Here is a 13,159-nt window from a genome sequence, read left to right as displayed (position 1 = left end):
CAGATAGGCATAGGCACTTGGCTGTGAAGCTAAACTATTTTGACTATCACTATATTAAAAAACTCCTCTGTGGTTAGAATAACCAATCCATTTGTGCAATCACCACAAGTTCCATATTGTTAGTGTCAACTGTATAGGGGTAATTTAGTCTTTCTATTTATGTTTAAAGCTGATGTGTAATGTTTATGTTAAGTGATGTGTCCCATACTTAAGTAGGGACATAATAGTCTTTTGTTTATTGAATAGAAACATATAAATATAACCTGGCTGACTAGAGAGAGAGATTAAGCTCTCTAGTTCGAACCTGATTTTCCTTCTCTTCTCTTTTCTCTTTTCTCTTCTTCTCTTCTTCTTCTCCTATTCTCTCTAGTATCCGTTATAATATCTCTCTAATACTAATACTAACAGAATTCTAGTGCAGATCAGAACTTTATCATGGTATCAGAGAAACTGTGACAAAATCAGATCTGCCCAGAGTTCTGTTTTTATTGCCATTCAGCCTAGGGTTTTTCAAATTTTCTTCATCATCTGTTGGAGATAGGGAAAGGAGCTGAAAAGGAGTGGTCGCCCTTTCTTCTTGGAGGTGCTCATGCCTTCGGTCAGTACGTTGGGGGGTGTTTGCAGTGGTTTGTAGGAAGCCCCCCCTAATCGATGGTGAGAAGAGGGCTGTTTCAGGTGGGGCAGTGGACAGTCGAGTGCAGGTTGGTTTTTTGGTGATTAAATAGGTGGGTTATGTGGGTATTTCAGTGTGGATCGAGTGGTTGGTGAGTTGCTAGTGGTATGGTGTGTATTCAGGTAGTTGCGTGGTAGCTTTGTGGTGTGGAGAGTGAAGAAAACAGTGACAGGTGTTGCTGAAATTGTGACTGTAGGTGGTTTTTACTAGTGTGCAGTGTGGTGAGAAGTGAATTAGAAGAAAAAAAGTTTGCAGATATGGGAGACAACAGTGAAAACAAATCTAGTGTGATGGTTCCCACTGACTACCTGAATGTTCAAATTACTTCTATCAAATTGAATGGGGAGAACTATGTGCCTTGGGTGTGTTAGTGAAGGGGTATTTCGGTCTTTGTACCTGTTGAGATTGCTGAGTTGTTCTATTATGTTAGTTCGAGTGCCTTTTACTTAAATAAGGGCACTGATGTCTTTTCCTATCACATTAATAATATAATAACAGGTCTGGCCGAAAGTAGGGTTGAATCTTTCCCTAATTCGAACTAGACCTTTTCTCTCTTTCTTCCTCTTTCTTCCTTCTTCTTGCTTGCTTGCTTTACTTGACTGCTAACGGACAAACAGACTTCTAGGGCAGGCCGAACTTCAACATGGTATCAGAGCCAAATTAAACAAATCGGACTTGCCTAAAATTCTGTCTTCTGCGCATTCGACCTAGGTCTTTTTCTTTGATTTCTCAGCCATCGATTGGAGATTGGGAAAAGGGCTGAAAAGGAGTGATCGCCCTCTTCCCTTGGAGGTGTCTATGCCTCCGGTTGTGTCGTGTGTGGTCGGTTGCTGTGTTTTCTAAGCCTTCCCCTAATCAATGTAGGGCTGGTACGTGTGGTGCAGTGGGTGTTTTCTTTCTTTGTGTGGTTGTCCTTCAGCGATGAGGTAAGGAGTTTCTTTTATGCATAATTTCTGTTATGAAGCACATAAGAGGTATGGTACAGATCGTATGGAGGGGTTTCAGATTGTAGTGTGCTAGGGTTTATGCTAGGGTTTATGCTGGTTTGTGTGTGATTCGAAGGGAAGTGGTGTTCACATAGTGGTGAAACTTCAGGTAGCTGTAGAGTAGGATCTGTGGTGTTACAAGTGCAACTTTCAGCACTTATTATTGCTGAAATCAGTGTGCAGAATTCGGTGAAGTGTCTGTGTGCAGTGTGCAGTGTGCAGTGTGTAGTGTGCAGAATTCGGTGAAAAAAGAATTCAGCAATGGGAGATAACAGTGATAGTAAACCTAATGTGATGATATCTACTGACTACCTGAATGTCCAAATGACCTCCATTAAACTGAATGGGGAGAATTATGTCCCTTGGGCTAAGTCTGTAGAGGTTTTTCTGAAGGCAAAGAAGAAGGTGAAGCACATAAGAGAGGAGAAACCCCCCAATGATTCTCATGATTATGAAGACTGGGAACAAGAAGATCCACAGATCATCACGTGGTTATGGAACAGTATGGAACCCAGAATTAGTGTGAACTTCATGTTTCTTGACACGGCCAAAGAGGTGTGGGATCATGCTAAGAAATTGTATTCTGGTCAGGACAATACAACCAGGGTATATCAACTATATCAGGAATACTTCAATCTGCAACAGGGCAATCAAAGTCTTGAGGAGTACTATGCCAGTATGAGAAACATCCGTAATGAGTTGAATGTCTATCACCCTCTCACTCCTGATGTCAAGATTCAACAACAACAGAGGGAGCAGCTTGATGTGACTCGGTTTCTGGTGGGGCTGAAATCCGAGTATGAACCAGTACGAGCCTAGATACTAGGAGGATCAACCCTTCCATCTTTAGAGGAGGTGTTTGCTCGACTTCGGAGGACTTCCATTGGATCTATGGAAAACCCTAATGTCTTAGATAGATCAGCATTTGCAGTGTCGAGAGGTCGAGGTGTTAGAAGTGGGGCTCGAGGAGCCCAGTCTGGCCGTGGTGGTAGTAGTGGCCCAGTATATGGCCGGAGTGGTAGTGGTGGATCTACACATACTCGTGGTGGTGGTCGTACTGGAGGCAGAGATTCAGGGGGAGCTCGTGGTAGAGGATGTGGCTCCGGTCCACGGAGGTGTACTCATTGTGGTTTGGATGGACATACTATTAATTACTGCTATGACTTGCATGGTCCACCCTCAACCTGGGCCAATCATGCCATGACTAGTGACACCAGTTCCGGTTTTAGACAGGAGAACCGTTCAGCTGATCAGATGCCTCCTACCTCTTCAGATGGTCCAGGCAAGGAGATGGTGAGTGTTCCTCGTGATGAGTATGAAAGGTTTGTTCAATCCACGTCGCAGCAGAACACAACTACTTTTGCACACTCAGGTATGGTTTGTTTGGCATCCACACCCAACCCCTGGATTATTGACTCTGGAGCCTCCGATCACATGACTGGAACTCCAGGTGTGTTTTCTTCTCTCACTCATTGCTCAACATCACAATCTGTTACACTTGCTAATGGCTCCACATCATCTATTTGTGGTTTTGGTAATGTTGACCCGGACCTTGTATCCCTATCCTCATTTTTGTATGTGCCTAAGCTTCCATTTAATCTTATGTCTGTTAGTAAGTTGAACAAGTCACTTAATTGCTCCATTACATTTTACCCCTCTATGTGTGTTTTTTAGGATCTCAAGACGGGAATGAAGATTGGTGGAGGGCATGAAGCCGGTGGACTGTATTATCTTGATGGTGGTGGAAGAATGTCAACAGCCCTTCAGTCATCTATCTCTCCTCTCCAGTGGCATTGTAGATTTGGTCATCCTTCGCTGAAAGTGTTAAAGTCTTTGGTCCCTTCGTTGAGTCATCTTTCTATTCTAGATTGTGAGTCGTGTCAATTTGGGAAACACCATCGTGTTCCCTTTAGCTCTAGGGTTGATAATCGTGCATTGAGTCCTTTTTCTTTAATTCACTCAGATGTTTGGGGTCCTTATAAAGTGATGTCATATAATGGATATAGATATTTTGTTATTTTTGTTGATGACTTTTCAAGGATGACGTGGCTCTATTTAATGAAGGAAAGAAGTGAATTATTACCATCTTCTAGAAATTTTATGCTGAGATTCGCAATCAATTTGGCGTTCACATTAAAATTTTCCGTTCTGATAATGGCTGTGAATATTTGTCTTCATCTTTTCAAGAATACTTGGTCCAACATGGCATTATACACCAAACTTCATGTACCTACACCCCACAACAAAATGGGGTGGCTGAGAGAAAGAACCGGCATCTTTTAGAAATGGAATGCTCCCTCATGCACCACATGAATGTTCCCAAACCCTTTTGGAGTGATGCAATGCTCACCTTTTGTTTCTTAATTAATCGGATGCCCACGTCTATCCTTGATGGTCGTTCTCCATTTAATGTCTTGTTTCCCACCATGTCTCCGTTTCCGCTTTCTCCTTAGGTATTTGGGTGTGTCTACTTCGTCCATAATCTGGGTCCCGGGAACGAAAAGTTAGATGCACGATCCCTTAAGTGCATATTCCTTGGCTATTCCCGGACTTAGAAAGGGTACAAGTGTTACCATCCCAGTTCTCGTCGTTCCTTGGTATGTGCTGATGTTACCTTCTTTGAGTCTACTCCGTTTTTCGTGGGGTCTGGTGATGCTTCTTCGTCCGCATCACCTCCTCCTCTTCCCCTTCCTGTGGCTGATCCTCTTCCTCTTGTGCCAGCCGTGCCTACGTCCTTGCCTCCGGTGCCACCGTCCGTTGATCGTCCACCTATCCGTCACATGTATACACATCGCCCACATGTACCGGCTGCGACTCCTCCGGCTTCATCGCCGTCGATAGATCCAGCTCTAGACCCGCCACTAGCCTCCGACTTTGATCTTCCTATTGCCTTACGGAAAGGTAAACACACTTGTACCCTTCATCCTATTTCCAATTATGTTTCACTTACTCACCTTTCCGCCTCCCATCGCCAGTTCATCTCTTTGTTATCCTCGGTGGTTGTCCCTAAGGATGTCCAGGAAGCCCTTACTTCTCCAGAGTGGTGCCGTGCTATGGAAGACGAGCTCTCTGCTCTCCATCATAATCACACTTGGGACCTCACCGCTCTTCCTCCTGGGAAACAGGCTGTCGGTTGTAAGTGGGTTTATACCGTTAAGTACTTGCCTGATGGTCGTGTTGAGTGCCTGAAGGCGCGATTGGTAGAAAAGGGTACTCCCAAACCTATGGTATTGACTACATAGAGACCTTCTCCCCGGTTGTTAAGATAGGGTCAGTTCGCGTTATCATCTCTCTTGCAGCTATGTATGATTGGCCCCTATATCAGCTGGATATCAAAAATGCATTTTTGCATGGTGATTTGCTCGAGGAGGTCTACATGGAGCAACCACCAGGGTTTGTTGCTCAGGGGGAGGATGGTAAGGTATGCAGACTTAAGAAGGCTATATATGGACTTAAACAGTCCCCTCGAGCATGGTTTGGTAGGTTCAGTGAGGTGGTCAAGAAGTTTGGTATGAAAAAGTGCCAAGTTGATCATTCTGTCTTCAGTCATGACTCTCCGGTAGGAAAAATACTACTGGTGGTGTATGTAGATGATATCGTTGTTACTGGGAATGACAAAATGGGCATTGACAGGTTGAAGGCCTTTCTACCGGAACACTTTCAGACAAAGGACCTTGGAAAATTGAAGTACTTCTTGGGCATAGGTAGCAAGATCTAAGCATGGTATTAATCTGTGTCAGAGGAAATATGTGCTTGATTTGCTGGAAGAAACAGGTTTGTTAGGTACGAAACCAACTGAGACACCTATGGAAACAAATATGAGGCTGAGCAGTGATATGGGTGAAGTATTTGAAGACCCTGGCAGATACCAACGACTTGTAGGCAAACTAAACTATCTAACCATTACTCGACCAGATATTTCATTTGCAGTTAGTGTGGTGAGACAGCTCATGCAGAAACCTTTGGTCCCTCATTGGAATGCAGTGCTAAGGATTGTGAGGTATTTGAAAGGAGCTCCTGGCCGTGGTTTGCTATACATAAGTGGTGGAAAACTGGAAATAGAAGGATACACCGATGCTAACTGAGCCGGTTCTATGTCTGATAGGCGGTCTACCACAGGCTATTGCACTTTTCTAGGGGGTAACCTGGTGACGTGGAAAAGTAAGAAGCAAACAATTGTGGCAAGAAACAGAATATAGGGCTATGGCACATACTGCTTGTGAATTAGTGTGGGTAAGGAACCTTCTATAGGAGATAGGGTATGGCATTAGTACTCCAATGAAGCTCTATTGTGACAATCAGGTTGCAGTTCATATCTCTTCTAATCCGGTGTTTCATGAAAGAACCAAGCACATTGAGGTTGACTGTCATTTTGTGAGAGAGAAGGTGCTGAATGGAGTGATAGAGACTGCATATGTTAATACGGGAAACCAGTGGGCAGACTTGTTTACAAAATGTTTGAGTCGGGGGAGAGTGGACTACATATGTATCAAGCTGGGATTATATGATATATACTCACCAGCTTGAGGGGGAGTGTTAGTGAAGGGGTATTTTGGTCTTTGTACCTGTTGAGATTGCTGAGTTGTTCTATTATGTTAGTTTGAGTGCCTCTTACTTAAATAAGGGCATTGATGTCTTTTCCTATTACATTAATAATATAATAACAGATCTGGCCGAAAGTAGGGTTGAATCTTTCCCTAATTCGAACCAAACCTTTTCTTTCTTTCTTCCTCTTTCTTCCTTCTTCTTGCTTGCTTGCTTTACTTGACTGCTAACGGACAAACAAACTTCTAGGGCAGGCCGAACTTCAACAGGGTGAAATTTGTAGAGGTCTTTCTTAGAGATAAGAAGAAAGTGAAGCGTGTAAGGGAAGAAAAACCCTCCACTGAGTCTCATGAGTATAGTGATTGGGAACAAGAAGATGCACAGATTATGACCTGGTTATGGAATAGTATGGAACCCAAGATCAGTGTGAATTTCATTTTCCGAGATACAAGCAAGGAGATTTGGGACCATGCCAAGAAGCTATATTCGGGGACAAGACAATACTACTAGAGTGTATCCACTTTATCAGGAGTACTTTAATATTTAACAAGGTAATCAGAGTCTTGAAGGGACTATGCTAGCATGAGGAACCTTCGTAATGAGTTGAATGTGTACCATCCCCTCACTCCTGATGTTAAAATTCAGCGACAACAGAGAGAACTAGATGTGACCAGATTTTTAGTAGGGCTGAAATCTGAATATGAACCAGTGTGAACACAAATACTAGGAGGGTCGGCTCTTCCTTCTCTAGAAGAGGTATTTTCTTGTCTTCGGAGGATCTCTATTGGGCCTACAGAGAATTCTAATATCTCTGACAGGTTTGCCTTTGCAGTGACGAGAAGGGGAGGCCGTGGTGTTAGAGGTGGAGCTCAGGGAGTTAAATCCAGCCGTAGTGGTGGTAGTGGACCGGTGTATGGTCGTAGTGGTGGTGGTGGACCTATGTATAGTCATGGTGGTGGACATATTGGAGGTTGAGATTCAGGGGGAGTTCGTGGTAGAGGACGTAGTAAATGGTCCAAGGAGGTGTACACACTGTGGTATGGAAGGACATACCATCAACTTTTGTTATGATTTGCATGGACCACCTTCAACTTGGGCAAATCATGTAGTGGCTAATGATAGTGGTTCCAGACAAGAGAGCCAACAAGCTGATCAGATGCCTTCTATATCTACAGATGTTTCCGGGAAGGAGATGATGAGTGTCCTACGTGATGAGTATGAGCAGTTTATTCATGCCACATCTCAACAAAATACAACCACTCTTGCACACTTAGGTATGGCTTGTCTGGTATCCAAACCCAACCCCTGGATTATTGACTCTAGAGCCTTCGATCACATGACTGGAACTCTAGGTGTGTTTTCCTCCTTTCCTCAGTGCCCCACATCACACTTTGTTACCCTTGATAATGGTTCCACATCTTCCATTTGTGGTGTTGGTAATGTTGACATAGACCCTTTATCCCTATCCTATGTTTTGTATGTTCACAAATTTCCTTTTAATCTTATATCTGTTAGTAAGTTGATCAAGTCCCTTAATTGCTCTATCACTTTTTACCCTTCTTCTTATGTTTTTAAGGATCTCAAGACAGGGATGAAGATTGGTGGAGAGCATGAATTTGGTGGACTGTATTATCTTGATGGTGGTGGTAGTTCGTCAATAGCCCTTCAGACATCTCTTTCTCCTCTTTAGTGGCACAATAGACTTGGTCATCCATCGCTTAAAGTATGGAAGTCTCTTGTTCCATCGTTGAGTCATCTTTCTATTTTGGATTGTGAGTTGTGTCAGTTAGGGAACATCACCATGTTCCCTTTAGTCCTAGGGTTGATAATCGTATGTTGAGTCCTTTTTCTTTAGTTCATTCAGATGTTTGTGGTCCAAATAAAATAGTGTCATACAATGGTTACAAATACTTTGTTGGGACCCAAACACCCCCTTCAAACCCAATTGCAGGTGTGGAGCAGACCTCCACCGATCAGCATTTCATTAGAAGACAGAGAGGCTAGCATGCCACGCTGGTAGAGCCTTTCCAGAGTTAGTTACACTACCACCAGAAGATATTTTCTTCATGATTGCATACATGTAGGCCAGCTATATAAGGCCCTGGTCATGTAATAAGTGGCGTGAATGAATATCCCTTTTTATCTCTCTCTTTGTTATCTTCTTCCTCCCATCCCCTTTCTTCCATCTTTTGTTTCAGGAGGTTAAGCCACCCTCGAAGGGGCTTCCTAGGTGAGCGGTAGCTCATCATTTGGTATCAGAGCCTGTAATCCAAATCCCAGGCTTCACGATGCCACAGACACGTTCTACTACCGTGGATGATAGGGTCGATCAAATTGAGGTCAGACTTCACCAGGTGGTGAACGAACTCAAGGAAGTCAGAGTGCTTGGCTCCAGCATCGCCTCTCAGCAACAAACCGGCGAGACCAGTCACCTAGCAGGAGCAGAAGCCTTTGCTTCCAATAGCCAAAGGATAGGGGGTTACCTCACCGGGAAAGTCACTAAGAACAAATTTTCCAACTATTCCGGTGGAGATCCATTCCTTGGATCTTCCGTATAGAAAGATACTTCGAGTACCATGAAACTCCTGCCCACCAACGTGTCTCCATTGCCTCCATTCATCTAGAAGGAGACGTGATTCTATGGCTCCAGTGGTACTACCGGAATCATCCCCAGGTTACTTGGTCGGAGTTCACGGAAGCCTTGTGTATCCGCTTTGGGCCGACGGCGTTCGTGGACTATGACGAGCTGATCACCAGGCTGAAGCAGACTGGAACTATAGAGGAATACCAGCTCGAGTTTGAACGGATGGCGACCAGGGTGCACGGCTGGCCGGAGAAGGCCTTAGTAGGTTGTTTTGTGGGAGGGCTCAAAGAAGATATCTACCTGGAGGTGAGAGCACTCCGTTTGGCAACTGTCACGGCTGCAGTGGGATTAGCTCGCCTGCAAGAAGAGAGAATCGATAACCTTCGTCGAGCTAGCAAACAGCCCTACCCGATCTTGAAGACTCCTCCACGGGTGGACCAATTGCCCATGAAACCGGTTGGTGATCCTCATAAGCCCATACTGCCCCGTTCCACTATGCCTTTCAAGCGCCTCTCTTGGGCTGAGATGCAAGACCGACGTGAGAAAGGCCTTTGCTATAACTGTGATGACAAGTTTGGACCGGGCCATAAATTCTGGGTCCAGCGAGTATTTCTCCTACAGACAGAGGAAGAAACGGACGAGCCCGACCCAGAGAACTCGATCAAATGTGAACTGATTCCAGATGGGCCAGAAACTGACGGGGCCGAGATCTCCTTACATGCCCTCATGGGCCTCAACTCTTTCCATTCCATGTGAGTAGAAGGGAGATTGATGGGCCGGATTGTGATGATTTTAATTGATACAACCCATCCTTCTCTTTTCAATTCATGTGGCTAATGGGAGTTAGATGTCATGTAATGGTGTATGTAAGAAGGAGAAAATCCTCATACAAGGCCATAATTTTGTGGTGGATCTCCACCCATTGGATTTCTCGGGGGCTGATATTATTTTGGGGGTTCATTGGTTGCGTGGTCTGGGCCTTGCACTATGTGATTGGGCCAAAATGAAAATGGATTTTCACCAGGATGGTCGGTCTTGTCATTTACAAGGGGTGCAGCCTCCAAGCCCTTGAAGTGATACTTTAACCTCCATGATACGGGCCTCCAAAGCTGCCGGCCAACCCATATTTATGCACTTAGGCCTTCGTCCCACAGTTCCAATTCTGGACAACCAGGGCTGTGTTCACCCCACTAAAGTCCAACATGGGGCCCTGCGGTCGATACTCAATCAGTTTGGCGATGTATTTGAGGAGCCGAACCAATTACTCCCATCCCAGACTCGTGATCATCAGATACCTCTCTTACCTGGCTCTAATCCCGCCAATGTGAGGTCATATAGATACCCTAACTTTCAGAAACTGGAAATTGAGAAGGCACTAAGAGAGCTATTGGAAAAAGGGCATATACAGACCAACACCAGCCCTTTTTCATCTTCCGTGCTCTTAGTAAAGAAAAAGGACGATAGTTGGCGCTTTTGTGTAGATTACCGGGCCTTAAATCAGATTACGATGAAGGACAAGTTTCCTATACCCCTCACTGATGAACTGCTTGATGAGTTAGGAGAGGCACGAGTTTTCTCCAAATTAGACCTGCGCTCCGGGTATCATTAGATCCGGGTCCACCAGGCTGACATCCACAAAACGGCCTTTAGGACTCACGATGGCCATTATGAGTTCTTGGCTATGCCTTTTGGGCTCACAAATGCCTCCTCAACCTTTCAGGCCATCATGAATGACACCTTCAGGCCATTTCTGAGGCAATTTATTTTGGTGTTTTTTGACGATATTCTTGTGTATAGTAGGGATTGGGACACACATATGGAACACCTGAAACTCACCCTCACAACTTCGAGGAGAAATCAGTAACATGCCAAAATGACAAAGTGTTCCTTTGGGCAAGGACAAATTCAGTACTTAGGGCATGTGGTTGCAGCGGGTCAGGTCATGGCAGATCCAGAAAAGGTAGAAGCCATTCAGAAGTGGCCCAAGCCCACTACTATAAAAGCACTGCAGGGCTTTCTTGGGCTTATAGGATATTATAGGCGCTTCGTTAAGGGGTATGAGCTTATGGCCGCCCCACTAATGCGTCTATTAAAGAAAGATTCATTCAGGTGGATTGAAGAAACCCAACGGGCTTTTGAAGAATTGAAGACAACAGTTTCTAGCCCTCCAGTCCTCACTCTTCCGGACTTCTCTCAGCCCTTTGAAATAGAATGTGATGCTTCAGGTGTAGGAGTAGGGGCCGTCCTGATGCAAAAAGGGCAGCCCATTGCTTATTTCAGCAAGGCTCTCTCAGTAACTCACCAAAATCAGTCCACTTATGTTAAAGAAATGATGGCTGTAGTGATGGCAGTGCAAAAGTGGCGTGCATACCTCTTGGGATGCCAGTTTGTTATTAGAATAGACCAATGAAGTTTGAAGTACATAGCAGAACAAAGGGTGCATACCCCGGAGCAGCAAAAATGGCTTAGTAAATTGATGGGCTTTGACTACCTCATAGAATATAAGCCGGGGCCCACAAACAAAGTAACTGATGCATTGTCACGAGTAGAAGAGTTAGCCCAGCTTCCCTTTATTTGAAGCTATACGACAAGAAGCCAGGTCTGATCCACAGTTGCAGGCCATTAGAGATAAGTGGAATCGAGACCCTTCACAAGTTGCTGGTTACCAAGTTGTGGGGCCTGATCTTTTCTTCAGGGGTCAGTTTGTTGTTGCCTAGAATTCGGCCCACAAAGCTGAACTGCTAAGGTTGTTTCATGACTCCGCTTTGGGAGGACACTTAGGAGTGCTACAGACCATAAAGAGGCTCAACAACCACTATCATTGGGTAGGAATGCGTAAGGATGTATTACGGTATATATCCGAATGTCAAACCTGCCAACAGCAGAAATACTCATCACAGTCTCCCGCTGGCCTTCTACAACCTCTCAAAATTCCAGATCAGGTGTGGGAAGACCTTTCCATGGATTTCATCACAGGTCTTCCTCGTTCTGCAGGAAAGGCGGTTATCATGGTAGTGGTTGACCGTCTCACCAAGTACAGCCATTTCTTTGCATTACCTCACCCATACACCGCAGCTATGGTGGCTGACATCTTCATCCGGGACGTCGGCAAGCTGCATGGGACCCCAAGATCCATTGTCTCAGACCGGGACCCTGCTTTCTTGAGTGCATTCTGGAAGGAATATTTTCGCTTGCAAGGAACCCAACTGCACCCTTCCACGAGTTATCATCCGCAGACTGATGGGCAGACTGAAGTTCTTAATCGTTGCTTGGAGGCCTACCTTAGATGTTTTGCAGAGGAAAAGACCAAACAGTGGGCTCACTGGCTCCCGTGGGCAGAATACTGGTACAACTCGACCTATCAGTCGGCTGTTGGAATGACACCCTTCAAGGCTCTTTATGGCAGAAAACCTCCTCCCGTATTACCATATGAGTATGGGTCATCCAATGTGGCAGAAGTGAAGACCCGTTTGATTGCAAGGGACGAGATCCTTAGATTGCTTAAGTCCAATTTGACAAAGGCCTAGCAAGTAGCAATGAATGAAGGCCCACTATGATGCTCACCACCGCCCATTGAAATTTTAGGTGGGTGACTTCGTTTACCTCAAGCTCCAACCTTACCGCCAGATCTCATTGGTAAGACGGGCTTGGCACAAGTTAGCACCCAGGTATTATGGGCCTTATAGGGTTCTGGAAAGAGTGGGCCCTGTTGCTTATCGGTTGGATCTCCCTGCGACCTCAAAGCTGCATCCAGTATTTCACATCTTACTTCTTAAGAGTCAATGAGGAATTAGACCCCTGTCGCACCCAACTTACCCCAGTTCACTGCAGAAGGGGACCTTGATACTGAACCTGTAAGAATTGTGGATTTCCGTTGGGTTCGTCGAGGTGGTCAGGTTGTGCCCAAAGTCAAGATAGAGTGGGTTGGGCTTCCTCCAGGCGATGCCACTTGGGAACCTTATCTTAGGCTGAATGAAAGGTTTCCAAACCTAGACCTTGAGGGCAAGGTCAATGTTAAGGGGGGAGGAATTGTTGGGACCCAAACACCCCCTTCGAACCCAACTGCAGGTGTGGAGCAGACCTCCATTGATCAGCATTTCACTAGAAGACAGAGAGGCTAGCATGCCACATTGGCAGAGCCTTTCCAGAGTTAGTTACACTACCACCAGAAGATATTTTGTTCATGATTGCATACATGTAGGCCAGCTATATAAGGCCTTGATCATGTAATAAGTGGCGTGAATGAATATCCCTTTTTATCTCTCTCTCTCTGTTATCTTCTTCCTCCCATCCCCTTTCTTCCATCTTTTGTTTCAGGTGGTTAAGCCACCCTCGAAGGGGCTTCTGAGGTGAGCAATAACTCATCATACT

At 45.1% G+C, this 13,159-nt stretch overlaps 1 protein-coding gene across 6 annotated transcripts in view; it reads right to left on the bottom strand.

Moving 5' to 3' along the window:
• Positions 1 to 13,159, bottom strand: part of LOC104589049 (protein ENHANCED DISEASE RESISTANCE 2-like) — a 170,368-nt gene that overhangs the window by 51,528 nt on the left and 105,681 nt on the right. The window lies entirely within an intron of this gene.

The sequence above is a fragment of the Nelumbo nucifera genome, chromosome 8 (genome assembly GCF_055504915.1).
Source record: "Nelumbo nucifera cultivar China Antique chromosome 8, China Antique-T2T, whole genome shotgun sequence".
Classification (NCBI taxonomy): domain Eukaryota; kingdom Viridiplantae; phylum Streptophyta; class Magnoliopsida; order Proteales; family Nelumbonaceae; genus Nelumbo; species Nelumbo nucifera.
Note: the sequence above shows the minus strand (reverse complement) of the source record. Positions and strands in the feature narration are given on the sequence as shown.